General features: G+C 37.3%; 1 protein-coding gene and 1 non-coding gene across 3 annotated transcripts in view; one reads left to right on the forward strand and one right to left on the reverse strand.

The window, feature by feature from the left end:
- The window catches only part of DYRK1A (dual specificity tyrosine phosphorylation regulated kinase 1A), a 134,250-nt gene that overhangs the window by 63,419 nt on the left and 61,374 nt on the right, over positions 1–9,457 (reverse strand). The window lies entirely within an intron of this gene.
- Positions 9,144–9,262, forward strand: LOC111743473. Its single transcript, XR_002781727.1, has one exon. It is a non-coding gene; the product is annotated as a 5S ribosomal RNA (ribosomal RNA).

The following is a 9,457-nucleotide window of genomic DNA, read 5'->3' on the forward strand; positions in this document are numbered from 1 at the left end:
TAGTACTTGTCTTTTGTTATTACCTCTTTCACCCCAAGTATAAAGTATAATACAAGCCCCTTCAGGATGGAATGACTGCTTCATTCAGACAAATCTTTACTGAATGGGCAATAAACAGCACTCAAAAAAAATCATTGCCTGACTCAACTAACTCGCCTGGATGAGACTCGAACACAGATTAACAGAGAGGAGGGGGCTACAAAAGAGAAACTTTCTCCTGGAGGGGAGTAGAATGGATAACGTTCGTCAAATTATGATTCTGTAGTCAGGTGGCAAGTGCCCTCTCCTCCCCCATCGGAGCCCTGGCTGTCCCCAGGAGGGGGATGGTGCTCATGAGGAAGACGGGCGGTGATACTGACATCCACTGGCACAACAGTGACTCCCGCAGAGAACAGCACACACCAGAATGCCTGAGAGCACGCCGGGAGCAGACGGCCTTCCGTGGGCCCTGCACGCCGTGCCCCAACGGCAGCCAGGCGAGGTGCCATCCGGGAGTCGCTGCTTTTGCCGTCGACGGTGCCTGCAGCACAGACGGGCACTAAATAAACACCACAGTAAAAAGCACGAAGTCTAGCCTCAGCTCTACTAAGTCACAGTATGGCCTTGACCTTCTCCAAGACTCCGCTGCCCTTCCTGTAAAGGGGGGATGACAAATCATTCCAACGCCAGGGGAGGCTCACGTGAGCTAACATGTGAACATACTTTATAAATTAAAAATGGAGGATTTGAAAGCTGCCTTCATGCTATGGATTCTCAAATGTCAGGATAATATTTCAATAGCTGGATAGTGCCAATTTTCCCATTAAATACTTTATTGAATAGAAAAAATGTCAACTAAAATGTTTTTTAAAATTTCCCTCATGGACCTGCATAGACTATTTTCACTTTAAGTTTTTGAAAATGTACCTTTTTGGCTTTGTTTTCTGAGTTGCAGCCATTGCAGTGAGCATTTAATATAATGGATTTGGTTCAATATGTTTTAGGAAAAAAGTTAATATGCCTATGTTTTCAGAGATATTACAAGACTTAGGAGATGGTTTAAATGAGACAGCGAAGTGTAATCCATTTTATGCAGAATGAGTGAACCAAGAGACCGAACGCTCAATTTTTCAAACTTTTTCAAACTTTGAGTTACGAAATGTTCTTCCACATACTGAGAAATATAAATGGTACGTATGGTTCGCTAGCAAGCTTTTCATCAACTAAATTTTCCTACATATTACCACATTCTTAATGCCTCGGACATTTTGGCAGCAAATGCTACTCACTTTTTTACAAACAGGAAAGCCCTTACCCTCAAAGGAACGACACGAATGTTAAGACTGCTGCCACTGAGAAGAGCAGAGCACGAAATTCCCACCTGCTCCTTGGCTCTGTGACAAGATGGACTGCGATTACAAGTGACTACATTTTTATAATGAGCTTCCTGGGCTTTCATATGGATAAGTATCAATCCTCTACTCCAACTGTAGAGAAATGTGAAGTTGTTCAGAAGACAAGAATAAACTTGCAAGTTCTTATGCGTGACTGTGACTGGCACTGTGAGCCACAATATCCCAGGGATACATGTGTTCAAATGAAACTTAAGGAAGCACTCCCTTGGAGAGACCATCCTTGACCTTCCTAGCAAAAACTGTACCTTCCCCAACTATCTAATCATTTAGATGTGTACTGTGTATCTCCATCCATTAGAATAGAAACACCACGAGAGAGGACACGGTCTTATCCATTAGTTTATAACTAGCACCAAGAGGAAATGTCTGGCGCAGTAAATGCTCAGTAAACTATCTGTTGTTTATCTCACATATCTCATCATAAACGACCTGGCATCTAGCAGAATACCCTTTAGATACTAACTAATCATAAATAGTTCCATCATTTTCAAGAATGCATTCTATAAGCTGTATAAATTTGACAGAACTGCTTTGGTTTTCCTCTATTTATTTTGTCTTCCCTTCTATAAGTGACAAGTAAGGCTGATGTTCTAACTTTACAATAGTATTACAGTTTCCTTATGCAAGAAACTTAACATATTAAATAAAGAAGTAGATTTAAAGAAATATATTAAAGGAAGCACAGACTAGTGTCCAAAACCAGACTCTGGAACCATACTGCCTAGGCATGAATTTCAGCTCCACCACTTAAGTAAGTGTGTCCTTAGGCATCTTTCTTAACTTTCTGTGCCTCAATTTCCTCATTAGTAAAACAGAAATGCTCACTGGAATATCACCCCCCAGTTCTCCAGCCCTTTCCAGAAAAGTCCTACTCTCCATTCTGCCAGCCCCTCCACTAACTGCTCCTGCTCTCGCTCCTTTCGATGGTAAAGCAAGACACACATCTACCCATTCCCTATTCATTTCTGAATTTTCTGCAATCTGGAATTTCTACATAAGAATTATACTTATTTTATCTAGAAGCAAATGAATTTATCCCCTGCCTTTGCCTGACTTCCCTTTTCTACTAACAATCCTCTCCCCCAACTCATCCAGACTCAAAACCATGCTCCACCCTACGTGACCAATCATCCTCCAAGTTCTAAGTTCTGTCTAGGGTTCCTTAGGAAACTCCTTTGTCTCCTACTTCTCTGTTCTTTTATCTCATAACTCTTCACAGACAGTAAGTTTCATAAGAACGGAAGCAGATTCTGATATTTTCACAGGTATATCTATCTCCAACACCTAGTGGAGGGTTCTGTACACTTGTCTAATAAATTAACGGACACCTGACGCGGTGTAATCACCCCCTAAATGGCTTCTCTGACTCCATATTTCTTAGCCTCCAATCAGTCCTAAAGTTATTAATCTTTCTTAAAATGCCTCATTCCTACAACTTGTCTGCTGAGACATACTCTTTCGTATATTCGATTCAAGTAACCATTAATTATAAAGTACTAGAGGCGGTACTGGGCAGGAGAGAAAGAACTGAGGCACAGTTCCTAAAGTGTGTCCTCCCCAGTTCTTCAAAAACGTTACAGAAAAAGCTATCAGAGTTAAGCGATTTTAGCAAGGTTGCAGAATACAAGATCGATATATGAAAATCAGTTGCATCTCTATGTACTAGCAACTACAATCCGAAACTGAAATTTAAAAACCATATAAAAATATGAAATAGGTGTGAACTGACAAAAACATGAGAAAGACCAGAATACTAAAAAAAAATTTTTAATGAGAAAAATTAAAGCAAAAAATAGACATATCACATGCATGACTCTGAAGAATCAATATTAAGATATCGAATTACCTATAGTCAACACAATCCCAATCAACATCTTAGTAGTCTTTTTTTGTAGAAACTAACAAAACGACTTGCCAATTCATGTGAAATTGCGAAGAATCTAGAGTAGTCATAATTTAAAAAAAAAAAAAAAGTTGTAAAACTAACACTACCTGATTTCAATACATTATAAGGCTACAATAATACATACAATATGGTATTGCCCTCAAGACACATAAAACAGAAAATCCAGAAACAGGCCCACAGACATATGGAAGACTGATTTTCAACAAAAATACAAAGGTAATTCAGTGGAGAAAGATTAAGTCCTTTCAACAAATGGTTCCAGAAAAAATTGAGTGAAAAGAAAAAGAAAAAAAAAGACCTTTTAGCTATACCTTACAGCACCATTTACAAACATTAACTCTAAATGGATGGCAAACTTAAATGTAAAATCTAAAACTATAAAATAAAGAGGGAAAAAAATAACCATAGGAAACCTTTTAGATCTTGGGACAATTAGGCAAAAGCTTTCCCAAAAGTATGATCCATAAAAGGACAAATCAATAAAGTGAACTTGATAAAAATCAAAACATGTTTTTTTCAGAACACTTTTAAGAGAATAAAATGGTAAGCCATGGACTAGGAGAAAATCTTTGTAAATCATGTATCTGACAAAAGACTTGCATACAGAGGGCAAATAAGCATATGCAAAGATGCTCAATGTCACTAACCACTGGGAACGCAACGAGATATCAGTATGCACCTATCAGGATGGCTGAAATTAAAGACTGACCATGCCGAATGTGGCGAGGTTTGGAGGAACGAGAACTCTTCTATACAGCTGGCAGGAACGTAAAATAGCTCCACTCTGGAAAGTAGTTTATTAGTTTCTTAAAAAGCAAAGCATACACCTGCCACATGATCCAGTCATTCCACTATTAGGTGCTTACTCAAGACAAAAACTTATCACACAAAGACATGTACATTAATAGAGCAACTTTATAACACCCCAAAACTGTAAACTCCAATGTCCTTTCAACGAGTGGATAAACTGTGGAACAGCCAGCCACACAATGAAATACCACTCAGCAATAAAAGGAATGAACTATTAACATGTGCCAAAACATGGCTGAATCTCAAAGTGATTATGCTGAGTGAACACAACCAGGCAAAAAAAGGGCAACATATTGTATGATTCCAGAAAAGGTGGAGTAATATATAGTGACAGAAAGACATCAGTAGTCACCTGGGGATTGGAAGGAAGGGGATGAGGTGAGAAGAGGAAGCGAAATTACAAAGGAGCACGGGAAATTTGGGGGAGGGATGGATATGTTCATTACCCTGACTGTGGTAAAAGTTTCACAGATGACACATGTCAAATTCATCAAATCATACACTTCAAATACATGAAGTTACTATGTGACAATAATAATACACTAAAGCTGTTTGAAAAAAGTTTAATCCATCCAAAATTTGACCTTTTAGAGGTACACTCCCCCAACCCAAAAAACTGCTTCTCCTATGGCATATCCCATTTCATGTGACAGCAACTCAAACCTTCCAGTTGCTTAGACCAAGCACCTTGAAATTGTTCAGTATCATGTTTTCCTATTTTAAAATCAAAGAGATATCTTTTAAAACCTGTGAACAGTCATAGAAAGCATGTTTAAGATTAAAAAAAAAAAAAAAACACTTTGAAATACTGCAATAAAGAAGCCCCCACTTTTTACGAGAATAAGCTTCAAAGTTCATGCTGTCCACCCTTCGTGGCCTTCAACGACGGTCTCCTTTATCATCAACCGAAGCAAACTTAGTTTTCTAAACAGAACTCCACCTTCAACTGGCATAGCATCCTCCACACCCTGCAGCCTGACAGCATCACCTGTTAAAACCCTCTCCACTCCCTAAGACCATGTTTAATACCACCTCCACCAAGAATCTTTTCCAAGTCCCAGTCCAAAAAGGATCTACCCCTTCTTCCGAATTTCTACCTCTCTTGCAGCACAGACATTCCACAATGTGATATACTTAAGACATATCTCATCTACCTCCATCATATTATAAATGTCCTGAGTGCAGGAGTCTAGGTCTCTCTGACTTTGTGGTAGAATAAAGTGTTTCCGGTCATTTGTTTTAGAATACACCTTCAGTATATATGTCTAGAAAAATACAATAAATAATCAAATGTTAAGGTTTCATTTTTGTTTCCATTCTTTGCAAGGATGTAAAGACTGTCCAACTAGCTTGTCTGTCCAATTTAACCAGGTCCTAAAGGATAGAACAATTAAAAGGACAAAGTTTTTAGAAAACTTAAAACACACAACTACATTCATATGAATTTCTTCTGGTGCCATCCTGTTTCAATGCTTTAGGGCTGAGAGGGATGAAGTTAAGTTTAAAAGACCCACGCTTTAACCGACAGACACAAAAAGTGAAGAGCAATGGTTGCCGCAAAACTAAGTGAAGAAAACACAGAAAACAAGAGCTGGGACAGTGGAACAGCAGCTCTTATTTTTCAGGAAGGACAGCAGGCTGCTTTGGCAGCTCAGGCACCAAGACATCTCTAAGACTGGGAGCCCTGATCCCCTGATCGCCAGGCCCACCTACACTGGATAGCTGAACACCACCAGAAATATTACTCTGTTCAACTATCATCTAGTCTTCACACGGAAACGTTCTTCATTCCTATTACTTACTCTCCAGCTATTTGAATCCTAAACCATATTGAAAATCTTAACATAAGTTCTATGGGCTTCCTCTTTAAGCCTTTTCCAGACTACTTAACCCGTTTCCCATGTCCCTATCCTTAAACGCTTGGTGATGCTTTTTTCCTATACTCTTCCAAATAAGTCCTTAAGGCACTTTCTGTATAGTTCTCATATTTTTATCTAATTTTGCATGTATTTCTTTTTCACCAATTATGTTCCGTAACGAAAGCACTGAAGGCTGTATTTCCTACAGACTCTCCCACCACACAGCACCCAATAAAGACTTAATGTAAACCAAAGTTAGTATAAGAAAGAGTTAAAAGATCTGACTTAAATTTGAAAAACGCAGTGGCAGGAGGTGATGAATAACAACCTGATCTTCCAAATGAAGAGAACATGAATGCGGGTTCAAGTGCATGCTCCTATTTGCTAGATCACATGAGTAGTACAACACAAATTCTGCCCCAAAGCTTGCACCAAATTATTAAAAACAAACATATGCCTTTATAAAAGGTCAAAATCGTGAGAAAAATCTAATATGCTACTTATTGCAATGGTACTATCTGAAATCTGGGGAAAAATGATCAATTTTACTGAATAGTGTTTTAGAAAATCTATGCATAGTGCTGCTGAGTTCTATTTTCAGAGACAAAGCTAATGTATTTCTCTTTCATGTTATAAAGTACTTACTTAATTAGGTAAAGATTTTATACAACTTAACTTCTATAATATAATACACATATTTTGGTTACAGGTATTTAACAGAGCAATTAAATCCTTATTTCCACTTCTGTTCTAAAATCCGCCTGCCCGCAGTGAGTGGGAACTGCTGCAGATCATTAAACACTCATTTATCAATGTCTCTTGCCAGGCAACACAATGCAGCAGAACAGCACAGGGAAACCATCCTGAACCCCAGCAACAGCGGCTAATTAGCATAGCCTACCACTAAACCTACACCATATGATTGGAACTGTTAGTCAGAATGCTAGCCAATCAAACTACGTTATGCAAATAGCCTATTTTAGTTGCCAGGGCAGAGCTACTTCCAATTGTCCAATAGGAAAACAAGCAATAAACAAGAAATGATATTGAGCTTTGTCACATTTTCAAGTTGCTGTTAACACTTTCACGTTTAGAGCAAAATTAATAGCAACTGTAAAAGATCAGAATCATATTTTTTCCAATCCAAAAACAATCCAATAGTAATACACACAGAGTACAGTTAAAATAGTGCATTTGTTGTCATTTTAACTTTTTACTATATAGATGTTTTCCTAACAAAAGCTGCAATCAACATTTTCACCTTTTTCACCCACCGACTCAAAAAAGCAAGCATTATGTAAATGTCTTTCTATACATTCAAATAGATTCTTAAACATTACGTTTTAGAACTCCTACAAAGCATTTTTATTCTGTTATGAAAAGACGTTATAAAAGGTGGGCATAACAGAACGCATGGCTCACTGGAAGTCTCCAACAAGCTTATCAGATTGAAGAGAAACAACATTTTGTTTTTTATTATGGCATGTTAATATAATTTCAAAAATAACTTTAAAATAATAAAACTTAAATTAAGTATTAACCTACTGGGCTTAGAATATGCAAATTGAGACCATACAAATAATACTCATCTCTTGGAACAAAATTCAACTAAGATATAAGCATAATAAGCACATCATATTCATACAAATTTCTAGTAATGAATTAAAAAAAAACCTCCTACTCTGTCAGTATATACTAATAGCTACAAAGACAGTTTTAAAGAACATCAGTGTTCTGACAATTCTTAGTGGTTAAAAGAATTTCTTTAATCGCACATATTCAGATAAATGCTTTGAAACATGTCAAGGAGACACAGTTCTCATTTGTGCCTTATAATTTTATCTTTATAAAAGATACAATTTTATTTTAAAATAGATCAACTTGTCTCACCTATCCTAGCAATTATCTCCTTCTAAATGGAGTACGGAGTCATCCCACACCAAGGAGAAGTTAGTGATTTTTAAGTATATTTTTCCATAGAATGTCTGTAAATGTCTCCAGAAAGACTTCTAGCATTTGTAAAATACACTGAATTAAGACACAGCAGATTTCAAGCATCAGATTCAAAGCAGCATGTTGGCCCTATCTCTATCACTGCCAATTACCTTCCACCTTATGAAAACTGAAGCCACTTTTCCACCATCTCAAAGCACCCACCACCCACATATGTTTTGTCTACTAATTTTTTGTCATGTTCTCTCTACTTAGGGATTCTAGATGAAAACCACCTGAAACCAAACTAGAGGCAGCTTCTTAGAGGGAGGAGAGAGATCAATAACTGAACTTTAAAGCTAAAAGAAACCTTAAATGTCATCTAGTAGTAGCCCTTCATTCTATAAACCAAAAAACGATACATTTAGAAAAACAGTAAGATCCTATAGATGAAAATCAAAGCCCTCCTAAACTATCTTTTAACAGTATCTATGAATAATCAATATACAAAGTCAGGTATCAATAAGTCTCTTGATTTGTTTTCATATAAAAATATATTTAAATGTTAAGTGTTCAAAAAATAGCAGCTCAGAATCATTCTCCATGCATCTGTACCATCTACTAACCAAGGATTCCGAAAGGTTTGATTGAAAGTCACTCTCTAACCCAAAGCATTTAATCAATCTCAGTTTACTTCAAACTTCAGATATGATGTAGTATGTTTTTAAACTACCTGGAACACTTATGAGCCCCTTTTAATTCCTAAGGATAAAGGCAAGAAGGGAAATAAAGGGATTTTTAAGCCAATTTCATTCACACTCTTGCATGAATCTTTACTATTTTGGTTAGTGCTCCCAGGTTCAAGCTTATTCCCTCCATACTGATAAAGTAATCCTTACTCAGTCTTGTCTTCTAATCTACAGAATAGATTAGGGCATTTTCCACATAAACAAGGACTATATCCTGGTCTGCCTCTTAAACATTCTTCATATCATAAAATTTTGCCATCCTTGAGTAGGAAAAAAATTAAAATCTTGGCACTATTATTTTTCTTTTGAGGCCTAGAGACACAAGGAAACATCATCTGCCTGGTGACAGATGCTCTGGGATCAAACATCCTGGATTTAAATGTTCAGTTTATCATCAGTGCTTTTAAAAGCTACTTACATTGCAGAGTTTAGGAAAGTATCAATGAGTACTACTTTTAGAATCAGAAATTAAATACCTAAAATGTTTATGTGGGTCTACGGCCATGCTACCCTGAACAGGCCCGATCCCATCTGATCTCGGAAGCTAAGCAGGGTTGGGCCGGGTTAGTACTTGGATGGGAGACCATCTAGGAAGACCAGGTGCTGTGGACGTAAAAAATTAAAAAATAAGAAATTGTAAACTGACAAGGTCCTTGCAATCTGTGAGGTCAACCAAAGGATGCCTCACCTAAAAAAAGAAAAAAGTTTATGTGGGAGGTACATGAGATAAAAGAGGTCAAAAATGTGGTGACAGAAAGAAATCTAACTATGGGAGGTGAACACACAATGCAACACACACACACACAC

Source organism: Pteropus vampyrus, unplaced genomic scaffold (assembly GCF_000151845.1).
Source record: "Pteropus vampyrus isolate Shadow unplaced genomic scaffold, Pvam_2.0 Scaffold114, whole genome shotgun sequence".
Classification (NCBI taxonomy): Eukaryota; Metazoa; Chordata; class Mammalia; order Chiroptera; family Pteropodidae; genus Pteropus; species Pteropus vampyrus.